Source organism: Osmerus mordax, chromosome 27 (genome assembly GCF_038355195.1).
Source record: "Osmerus mordax isolate fOsmMor3 chromosome 27, fOsmMor3.pri, whole genome shotgun sequence".
Lineage (NCBI taxonomy): Eukaryota > Metazoa > Chordata > Actinopteri > Osmeriformes > Osmeridae > Osmerus > Osmerus mordax.
In genome coordinates this window covers 3,608,439-3,620,615 of record NC_090076.1, presented here as the reverse complement: position 1 = coordinate 3,620,615, position 12,177 = coordinate 3,608,439, and the positions used below count along the sequence as shown (strand labels likewise).

The 12,177-nt window shown below is 43.5% G+C and overlaps 1 long non-coding RNA gene across 1 annotated transcript in view; it reads left to right on the top strand.

Moving 5' to 3' along the window:
* Positions 1 to 12,177, top strand: part of LOC136936898 (uncharacterized) — a 330,204-nt gene that overhangs the window by 61,176 nt on the left and 256,851 nt on the right. The window contains exon 2 of the long non-coding RNA XR_010875199.1: positions 9,622 to 9,877. This is a non-coding gene — a long non-coding RNA (uncharacterized lncRNA). The remainder of the gene's footprint in view (positions 1 to 9,621; positions 9,878 to 12,177) is intronic.

Sequence of the window (12,177 nt, the reverse complement as noted above, 5' to 3'; positions counted from 1 at the left end):
TGACATAAATGTTCTTGCCAGGCTGCTTGTATCATCACCTACACTTTGAAATATGAACCAGGAAAGAAAAATATTTTTCCTTAACAGGACAGTTGTGAGTCACTGAAATATGCTGCCTGTTCTGTGGTGGCCTGGGGAAATGAAGGTCAAACTATAACTTATCTGGCCTATCATAAACAAAAGCACTGTTCACTTTTAAGAGGAGACACAGGACACAGATGGTCGATGGAGTTGAGGATTGCAATACACAGCCCGGTTCATAAAACAGATACATTCATATCTGTAAGTATGGACAATGGCACACACAGTCATGCACACACTCACACACAAACAGCTTATCAGTTATTCAGTCTAGTCTCTTGACAGAAAATAGCCATTGTTTCATGTAACACCTCCTTCAGATCTCAAAGTCGCCTAATTAAATTTGTTTCTTCCAATTTATTCACTTTCAGACATACAACATCTTCATGCAGCATGAGACAGCCTTGTCCTCCTTCATCAATCTTCCTTCTAGATCAACACACCCCTACACACACACACACACACACACACACACACACACACACACACACACACACACACACACACACAGAGTCAGAACCATGTCCTCCCTCCCCTGGGGGACAACACACATCTGAAAGGTCTGGGGAGTCCTGCAGACCACATCCTGTCCAGAATGAAAGCCTCTTGTGTCATGCGGAACAAAGTGGCTCCTTTTAGGCAGACTACCTGCATGGGACCTGAATGCCTCCCCAACTGACAGGCTGTCCCTAGGTTTTGTGTTTTGTTTGGGCTGTGTCTGGACTCCTTAACCTGTTTCCTCTCTGCGTTGTCCTCTGTCTGGAGTAGGTTGCAGGAGTCCTGGGAACCTGGAGGAAAGCTCCTAATCAGTCTGCTTTCTGGCTGCAGCCTGACAGAGACACACATTGGTGAGGGCATACGCATACATTGGTCATACGCACATATAAGTGAGCTACACACACATGTACAGTAAGAATTCAAACGCTTGAATGACTGCATACTTACTAAAACACCCACACACAACACACCTGTAAGCCAGCAAATGGTAGACAGATATAACAGTGTCTTCCAACCACTATCTTGGCCAAAAAGGCATGTCAGAATGCACCAGTACTGCACTTTCAGCTTCTATATTTAGCCCCCCGATGACCACAGGTATCTCTGGGTCCAACTGAAGATAACTCCTCATTCCAAGTATGCATTTTAGGATTTGGGTTAGTGTGGGTTCTTTATTTGTACTGTAAGTAGCTATGTGAGGAAGGGGTATTCTTCATGGATCAGAACAGTTTCCTCTGGTAATATGATGTGAACCACCATTTCCCTTCTGTCAGGTTCCCACAGCATACCTGGGCATGGGGAAACATACATTAGCATGACCTGAGTAGGGTAATATTAGATGGGGTATTGATATTGCTAGTGGGCAGTGGGCAGGAATCCCCCCAGGACCGTTCTCACCAGAGGGGTCACATCCTTGCCACTCCTGGCAACTTTCTGCTCCTGTGCAGCCACTTCCTGTCCAACTTCCTACAGGAGAGCATGCTGGGATGGCTTACAGAACAATCCTCCATCCAAGTTTGTCACTCTGGATCCAGACTGGTGCTTACCTATCTCCACACACATGTTGCCTCTTACATCTATCAGTTATACAATCCAATCAATATGATTCCTATAACATACAGAATGTAATATAAAGGTACATTATCATTTCAGTGCATACAATATAAGTTAATATCTTCATAATATTTTTATCAAGTGTAAAAAATGTTTATTGCTCAATTGATTGGCATAAAAATGATTAGATACTATTTATTACCTGCATTTCTAATGGATTAATGAATTATATGACCTTCCTCTATCCCATCAATGCAGTCAGTGTATCTAGAAATACAACAACATTACACTCCATGGGGGTATTCCAGGTAGCGGGTTTAGTGAAAATGCTGAGTTGGTTCACCCTGAAAAGTGGCATACTTCGGGTTTCCCATTCCAGAAAGAGAGGTAACGAAACCTTTTGGTAAGTTTCCATGGTAACTTACTCCGTGAAACTTACCTGCTCGCTAGCAGGTTTTCCATGCCAAACTCTGCGTTTCTACCTATCCCCTCCCACTTTCTGAGCCTGATAGCGTTGGAAGACATGGGAGATCATTTCCTGGTTCAGCCAACCGATCTCGAACAAAATTTAATTTGCTTAGTTATAGGCGGGAAGAGGATTTTAAGACTGCAATTCGATGTGCTTTAATTCCCTGATGAATACCTAGGTTAATGTTACCGTTTCCCATCACAATCTGTAATTTATTTTAGCAACATTCTCACGGTACGTGTCCACTACAGTGTTTATTACTCGCCGTGGATGTGCACTCAGAACTGACCAAATGCTTTTTGGCAGTGAAATAAACACAAATAATTGAAATTGTATTTAGTCTTCTTCATTGCCTACAAATAGAAATCTAACAATGAGTATGTTTATCGGCTATTGTTCCTACAATTTACATGATTCACCTGTGACCATGTACCGTCCTGTAACTGGTGTTTCAGCAAATCTATTTCAAGCTTGTAGGGGATCAATATTGACCAAACAACCGAAACTAATTCTCCTACAGTATGGTTTGAAGGAAGATGGGAAGCTGAACAGTGTATTGCCAATACCAATGGAATTACAGTTATTTGACTCTATGGGTTAAATCATAGCAAGAATGGTCAAAGTAAGGTTAAATAAAATAATAATTCAATCATATTGCAAATGAATGAAATCAATGAAGGTTAACTCTTACCTACTCTACCACGATTATTGTAAACCAGAGATAAAAAGCAAGAGGTGAGGAAGGAGGAGTAGGACAAGTCAGAGCTGAGGAGAAGGTCTCAGGAGATCAAGAATCCTTCACAATTCCTTTTATCCCCTAGAACAACCAATCACACCACAATCTTGACCCTTACTTATCAACATATGACTAGCAATGCTACAGTAAGTTACACAATGATGTGTGAGAGCCATCAAGTTGAGACTCCATCCAGTAACTCCAGATTTGACCATATGAGAGGTGGGGGCAGGTTGCCTTACAATATCAGCCTTTATTCTTCTGGCCTAAGGACACCATCTCTTGGTCAAAATAGAAATTCAGCAAATTCAACAATTAGTATTCATATAGGCCCTTGTTCCTACAATTAACATTACCTGTGACCATGCACCCTCCTGTAACTGGTGTTCCAGTAAATCCTTTTAAAGATTAGCCTTTATTCTTCTACCTTAAGTAGGCCTACACCATCTCTTGGTCAGTTTTTGGCACTTTCTTCATGAGATGTAGTTTGTACAACTCATCTACTTGTAACTGGGAATACATGAGATTACCGTATTTCTTCGAACAAACGCCGCCCTCGAATAAACGCCACACCAAAAATGAACGTTGTGTAATAAACGCCGCCCTCGAATAAACGCTGCACCAAAAAAATCAGAAAACGGTTATTTAATTGGTTAAATTCAACCGCAGTATTTATTACACATGTACATAACTTTCTGTTTGAAAGCTAACGTGTATGAACATTTAGGCATGCTGCTTCAGATTTCTACACAATGTAGAACACCTGTAGGCCTATTTGAGACAGTTGTACTACCAACGCACACCTTATTGATAGCCAATGAGAAAGGGAGTTGCCGCACTCATAGACAAACAAAGAATAGACAAGGAGGTCAGCGGTAGTAAATGAAACCTGCGTTTTTAGCAGCATGATTCATTTGTCACAATGCCAGCAACAAAGTTGTCTATGGCTGCACTGCAGCTACAATTCACAAGATCACCCTTACTAATTAAACACCGCCCTCGAGTAAACGCCGCCCTCGAATTAACGCCGCACCAAAAATGAACGTTATTTAATAAACGCCGCAGCGTTTATTTGAAGAAATACGGTACATTAAATTTCACAGTTCACATGCAGAATTCACCTGCCATTAAATGAACATCTCATTGTATACAGCATCCATGCTCTGTTAAACAGGATCAGAATATGCAAATCGTTTTTATATTCATTATTCTCATAATGTAAATGACAATTCCACACAAGCCTGTAAATAAAAGTACTTGGGGAGAGAACTACCAGTAGCTACCATTCATAATTCTCTGCATCCATTTCTGCGGCAGCAGTCAATGTCTCTTCGTCATCGTAATCATCATCATTCTGTGATGAAAAGCATTCTGTTGGGGGTAACTGCTACTACAACTTGAAATAGGCACCAACTGATATTTACTTTGTATCATGTCGAATATGATTAAAACCAAGGTGACGTAATGGCTACAATCAAAAGCGTATATATGTAACCGGTGTGAATCGGTGAAACTCACTCCTCAGGTATGTAAAAGACCATCCGCGTCAACGAATATCTAGCTTTTCTTTGGCATAGCTGGTAGTGGTTGCGCTTGGCAGTCAGAGGTGGCTATTAACAGACAGTGGGGTTAAATGTTCAATCTATGGACTGGCTATTGTATTCAAATGTATGCATTGATTTGTATTTGTCTCATGCCAATTGTATACACTGCTACACCCGTGTTGCTTTTTTCCGGAATAGGTTATGTACTCAGATTGACCATAAACACGTAATAAAAGTTATATCTGAAGTGTGGTGAAGTAGGAAAACGTTTTTGGTCGCCGGGTGCCATGGTGGATCCTAGTATCAGAGGTCCATTGATGTTGGCTTTAGTTCTCATGCCCGCGCTTAACTCAGAGTGGACGTACTCCGAGTTGACTTAAATTCAAATCTGCTTTTCTGGAACTGAAAAGTCGGAGTTTCCCCATTTTAGAGTAACGCAACTCAGAGTTCAGGGTTAGGCTCACAGTTTGTTAAACCCGCTACCCTGGTCTATACTTCCAAAGATGACAGTTACTTTAGTCTTGAAATACTCAATTCAGCAACTGTACCAGACCAGACTCAGGCGGGATCCAAGTGCAGAGGGCTTTATTATTGAAATTTAAATATTTTTAGTCCAGGAACAGGCAGAGATTGGTTTACAGGCAGACAGGGCAATAGAGGTAATCCAAAATTGTAATCCAAATACAGGCAGTAGGTCGTAATACGACTAACAGGGCAAAGTAGAATATCCAAGAATCTTACTCAGAGGGCAGGTAAATGGTCAGAAACACAGAATGGATAAGGCTAAGTGGATCAAGGCTCACACAAACTTTTAAGAAAAGAGTAAGATTTTGCAACGAAGCTAGGGACCACAGGGGTTTAAATAGCAAACAAAAAAGGGGCAAACAAGCAACAGGAGAAACCAATCAACTCAAAACTCAGGGGAAGCAGAGTGTAGCCTCCTAGCAGGCTACTCTGAGTGCCTAGGTGTGACTGCAACATCAAAAGAATATATTTGCACTATATCTCACAAAAGGTCAGACGCATCTGTCATTTAAGCAGCTTTCAACACCAATATCTATGGATTGAGAAGAGAGGACTTTAGAAGAAAGGCCGTCTGATTAGGACTGATGTGTTCAATGGCATCTCAGGTCAGTTCTTTGAAGATAAATGGGTGCCTGTGAGTGCTGGTCAGGACTCAGGAAGACTGCTTGCACAAACAGAATTGTCCACACCAGTGTGTGTCAAATTATTGGGGTCTGTCTCTCCCCCCCCCCCCCCCCCCCCACACACACACACACACACACACAGACAGCATCCCGATATAAATTAGCTGAGCGCTGCCCCTTGCTTTCACGGCTCCTCCAGTCACGTCTCGACCAAGGGGGGGCCTTTTGTCAGTGACCATCACAATGACCCTCCAGGAGACCCGATGGCCTGCTCACAGCGGGGAGCCTGCAGTGGGGGGTGGAGTGTTGGGGGGCACGGTTGGAGCCTGCTGCAAGGATGGTTGTCACAGAGCTGTGACCCCTTTGCCTGTACCTTTTGTTTGGGTTGGTCCTGGAGCTGGCTGGTCTGGGGTGTCCTGTGGGGTGTGTAGGGGGATGAGCATGCATTCAGAGAGGCTAACTAGGGCCTGGACGTCTGACCACTGACTGAGAGGGACCAGAACAGGTCACCTGGGCCAGAGTCCATCTGCTCAACCACGGCTTGCTTTTTAAAATGGATCATTCAATAGCAGCAAAAAACGGCCTGGAATTGAACCGGCAACCTTCTGATTAATAGCCCGATTTACTAACCGCTCAGCCATCTGACTCCCTCACTCTCTGATTACATGTAATCTATGTACTACAACTCTACAGACCAAGTATAGCCAACTTTTAAAAAAACTTTATAACATGAATGTGCAGTCTCTTCTATGTCATCTATTGTGCTTATCCACAGGGCAAGGATGAGCTTTGGAGGGCTGGGTATTCTCCCTGGATGGTTATTTAGTTTCAAATAAGGCCTCAGTGTGTGTGCATACGGGTATGTGTTTGTGTGTGGTGTGTTGGTTAGTGTGTGTGAGTAGTGAGGAATGAAACAGTGAGACAATAATGAGACACACTGTGTGTGTCTGTATGTGTGATGATGACGCTGGTTCAATGAGCCCATCGTTGTGAGGCCTACTGTGACTACGGTTTCTTTTGTGTCCTAGCAGAGATTCAGCATGAGCACTGGGAGCACTGAAAAAAGAGTGGGTTCACTGATAAGAGTAAGATGAGGATAGTTTGTGCCCTTGGCCTTTAAGTCCTCCCAACATTTCTTCTTTCCACCCTTCCATCTATCCATACCTGATAGACTAAGCCTTGTCCATGGAGAGGAAGGCCCAGTCAAGATAAGGTTGTTATCAGCCCAAGTCAATGAGTCTATTTCCATCTGGAAGAGTGTTTACACAAGCTCAGCCAAGACTGAACAGCCCAAATGACGACAACAAGAGAGATACTCATTGCTTCTTGATTTGAGACGGTGTCGTGAGAAGTAGTTTAACCTCATACTTTTCCTCAACAGTATCTTTATAGTTCCAATCATTTTATTTATCTGCATATTCTAAATACAGTAAGAGGTCTGGAGAAATAACTAGTTTGGTCCCGGAACTTGTTATTCAGTTATCCTGTTATACCAAAAGTCACAAACTGGGATTTGTTTCTTAACCCTTGTGCTGCCTTCGGGTCACATGACCCAAAGGTTCATAACGAACCATCGTTGTGTTTACCCAATTTTACCCAATACAAAAACAAATAAAAATAATTTTCTTTTAACCTTCGCAATGTTGGGGGTCTGAGACAGCCCAACAGTTAAAAGAAAATGCTTCACTTTGTTTTTGTATGCGGTAAAGTTGTCGCAATACGACAGTGGGACACAATGACCCGAAGATAACACAAGGGTTAAGCACTGAAGAGGTGTTTTTTACCACTATAAGGTGTTTGAATATTTCTAGCGCTTTTTTGGGTTTCTCATATTAGTGCCGGTGAGGATCAAATTATGGATCAACAAAGGACCATAATTTTTTTTTTCCTTGGCACCTCCAGCTTACGTTAGAGTAAATGGCCAATTAATTAGAATTGACCGTGCAAGGTTGTCCTGATCGCATTGTAGATTAATGACCTCCGGTGGCTTTCTCCCCCCAAACCTATTTATCAGAACCAGCAACTAGGTCAGACCACAAATAAATGTCCAGTCCAGTTGGCCCCAAGGGGCTGAGTCCCTAGCAAACCTCCAATTGAATTTAATTGCTTCTCTTGGTTCTGTGGGCAGTATGAAAGCGGAAAGGACAGGAGAGAAGCCAGGCCTATTAGCTTGTGAGGTGCCAGCACCGAGACATCTGGGTCTCGTCCTCTGTGCTTCCGGGAGACAACACGACTGGCAGTGCAGGCTTCATTAGGGGGAACACTCTGAGGTAACAGAAGGGCTCTGGTCAGACTGGATGCTGCCACACTGGCCATTTCCTGTCAACAATGTGAAGCACTGGGAGAGTGTCTGTAGCTATTATGTATGAAGAAAGAAGTAGGGGAGTGAGGGATGATGTATGGGAGGGAGGTAGCTAGGAAGGGAAATTGATGGAGGAAGAAGGTGAGGGAGGATAGAAAGAGGTTGTCTTTTTGTTGTTCACAATTTTGACAAAGTTTTAATGTCAGTCTTCAGACCCAGCACATACATTACATTTAGCAGATGCTCTTATCCAGAGTGACTTACAGTAAGTACAGGGACATTCTCCCCGAGGCAAGTAGTTGTAAGGGCCCGGCCGGGAATCGAACCGGCAACCTTCTGATAAATAGCCCGACTCCCTTACCACTCAGCCATCTGACCCCCATGACCCACATAACCACACTCTACATATTTGATGTCAACAAAAAATAGAAATACGGTAAGCATATCAACGCAGAATATTCTGGTTCACCACTGCTTTGTTTATAATGTCCGGCTCTCTCCCTCAGGAATGTGTTTGACAAACTGTCCCGGATGCTGCCTGCTTGCACCCAGAGAACTTAATCTCTTCAGGAAACTCAAATGATTTGTTTTGCTATAATGTGATTAGTATGTGTTCACTTTATGAAAATAGCTTGGCAGTGAAACAAACTTAAAATGTATTGTCAGGTGTGGCTGATTTCTGAGTAGAGGCTAAAGACATTGCCATTAGCGGCAGCTACTTTTAATTAACGATTAATGTGTGTCTATCACACGTAGTTGAATTCTGTGTGAACCGGTGAGGAAATTTCTCTCTCTTTGTAAGGACTATGGGAACACTTCACCTTGCAATACTTGTACATGTTCAATCAGAACATGCCAATGTAACCAGTGTATTCACACAAGGCTCCGATTGCCTTCTGGGAATGGTATGTACATGTCCATCTACATATCTATCTATATTTGTATAAATATCCTTTCATTTCTCTATCTTTATATAGATAGATACATCTGGTAGATTAGAGAACAATGTTCTGGTGAACAACATGGAGGGGTTTCGTCCAGTGGTCAGGTTAGGGCAGGGAAGGGAGCAGTGAGGGGTCTGGGTGTATCAATAGCATTTCAAAGGCAGCAGAGCACTACGATCAGTCTGACCTCATCGTGGCCCCTCTATTCAGCGTCTATCGCTTGACAGGACAAAGCCACCCAAAGCCACCCATATCTCCAGACCATCTGATGAGATACTGGACCTGCCACACAGATATGAGGAGAGTAACTGAGCACTGCTGGGCTGGGGGCCCATGTAGGCCCCCAAGAGTGCCATAGGGAAAGCCCTGTCACCAGGGCCACCGGGGGCCATGGTCAGTCCAGGGTGACCTTTGACTTGCTGCCTTGTTTGGGACACATCAGTCCACAAAGCATTGCAGGATCTAATCCAGCAGATTAGAATATGGGTGGGATGACAGGGGGCAGAGGGCTCTGGACCCTCAGTAGCCTTCATATGTGTGTAGGAGGTTGTGGGAGTGTATGATTGTGTGTGTTTGTGTGTGTGTTGGCATGGAGACCTGGACAGAGAATGGCGCCGGACCACCAGACCCTCCCTTGTTCCCTGCGTCTTTGTTGGATGGGCAGTGTTACAGCAGGGATGATCCCTCACTACCCTGCCTCCCTGCTTTACCTATACTCTTTCAGGCTGGGCTTAGCTTTGTAAGCCTGGCCTTATTCAACTCTCCCCATCTACACCACTGGGCTGGTCTCTTTAATGTCCTGATACTCTGACCAACATAATGCAACAACTTAAATTTGTATCTTAGAATTAACCCTTGTGTTATCTTCGGGTCGTTCTGACCCATCAGTCATTGTGACCCACCGTCGTATTGCGACAACTTTACCGCATACAAAAACAAAGTGAAGCATTTTCTTTTAACCGTTGGGCTGTCTCAAACCCCCCACATTGCGAAGGTTAAAAGAAAATTATTTTTATATGTTTTTGTATTGGGTAAAATTGGGTAAACACAACGATGGTTCGTTATGAACCTTTGGGTCATGTGACCCGAAGGCAGCACGAGGGTTAAAGAGTGCTTTGCTGTAATTGTCTCAGGGAGCAGAATTTCTTTTTACAAATTAAAACGTCTCAGTTCAGTTTTTTGCAGATAGTTTGTAGGCTAAATAACGTAATAGTAGACAAAAGTTGAATCAATGTCAATGCCAATTGTAAATGTTTGCCATCCTTAAGTCTTCCTCATTCCATATTTAACTGTTTCTCACTAACCATATGCAGCAGTCTGGTTTTTATACTTTATTGAACTTCATCAATGACAAATCCCTAACCTGTTCTGTTTGTGTTGTGTCTGTTGTGGGGGTTGGTTGAGGATATGTTCGATTGGGATGGTTAAGGTTTCCAAACCTATATCTGAACCTCACTGCCCTTCATATTAACCAGTACGAACAGCTATGCACTGCGCTGTGTGTGTGTGTGTGTTTGTGAGGTAGGGGAGCAGGAATGGCTTTGGGTGTCTTGTTCTAACGCTACTGTGTGTTCTGATTCAGCACTGGGGTCGTGTGTCAGGGGTCAGGAGCAGACAGGGGAATAGGGGCAGTGAGGGATTTGGAAGGGAGTTGTTGGAAGTGAAGATGAGGGGTGTCGTACTGCCCTGGGCATGTAGGCAAGCTCTTAATTGGTCCCTGGAGACCTCAGCATAATTTTGTGTCTGTTGGTGTTTGCGCGTTTGAGGGGAGACTATTTTGTGATGTCTATGTCCATCACAAAATAGTCTCCCCTCAAACACACACAGGGTATGAAAAATAAGGTAGAATCTCTGGTGATTGTGTGTGTTTGAGGAGTGGAGTGTGTAGCACAATCAAGAGGTCCACAACATATAGCTTGCAGACAAACTTCTGTCTTCTGTTTCTGTCTACAACTCCTCACAGTACAGTAGGTTAGGATCTCATTCTAAAGAGGATAAGGTGTGTAAATGTGTTTGTGTGACGGAGACAGAGAAGGAAAGAGAGAGTGAGAGATCTGTATATGGTAAATTACTGATTCAGTGGATTAACCCGTTGAAAACAAGATGCCTAGATATGTAATGGTAATTCTACAGCATCTTATCTATAGTAACTGGAGGGCTACTCTGAGGTCTCTCACACAGGGCAAATACAAAATCATTTAATCAAACTGATTAATTCATGTCTATTTATATGTAAAAATCTAAACAGAATCTTCTAAATCTAAATTTTCCTCTTGTAAGAGTCATAGGGAATATGTTGTGAGGATGGTCCTGTTTGAACAATGACAGTCAGGGCTGCACCCTAGGAACAATCCACCTATGAAAGCCACACTTATTTACCTTTCACCTCGTAAAGGAAAGAACACGTCTGGCAGAGAAAGGGTTGACTCCTGCCCTCCAAGTGTCTTCTTAAGGCTGGAGAGGAAGGAAGACTGGCTACAGTTGTTCAGTATTGTCAGAGCAAACATTCCTTAGCACTGGAACACAGCAATGAGGGATACACACAAAACCTCACACACACGCCCACACAAGGACAATAGACAAACACACACTTGGAGAATACTCGTGTGCACACAGTGTACACACACACACACACACACACACACACTCACACATAGAAGGCAGGCTTTAGAGAGGTGGGCCATCCTCCAGACCTGGAGGACAGGAACAAAGCAGTTCACTAGCAACTGTCAAACACATCAAGAGTCTGCCCCAGGACACTGCCTCAATATCGGATGCCCTTACCAGAGAGGGGGTGTATCGAGGCTGGGGTGAGGGCCAGGAACAGAGGGCATAGGAGGAAGAGGGAGGGGGGGGGGGGGGTTGGAAAGACAACCTAGGGTCTTTCACAAGCAGCACATGTCTGGTCATGGTTAAAGGCAGGTGAATAAACTGACCATTGACCTAGCAAGGAGTGAGAGGAACAGTAGAGAAAGAGAGGGGCAAAGACACAGCACTGATAAGAAGGTGGTGGTGGGGGGGGGGGGCAGTGTCCCAGAGCTGACCCAGATGCATCGTAAATCACAATGTGTTGTATGAATATACAATACTTTAAATTTTTATTACATTCTCACATAAAATACAAAGTAGTGTATTTACTCACAATCAACCAAATAATACATGAATCTAAATCAACTCAGTCGCTCCTAAGACACACAAAGACTGTTTGACACTGATTGCTTCAACTTCTAAGCTGTCATCTCAAAGTCACTTTAACACTTGTCAATGCAGCTATTCTATGTCAGCCTGACCAGGCTAGCATGCTGGCTCATTCATACCCAAGTCCCCCCTCTGTTTGCATTTAGTTTTAGGGCCTGCTAAGATACCATTCTGGACAGTCAAGTAATGGCACCAGACCCTTTT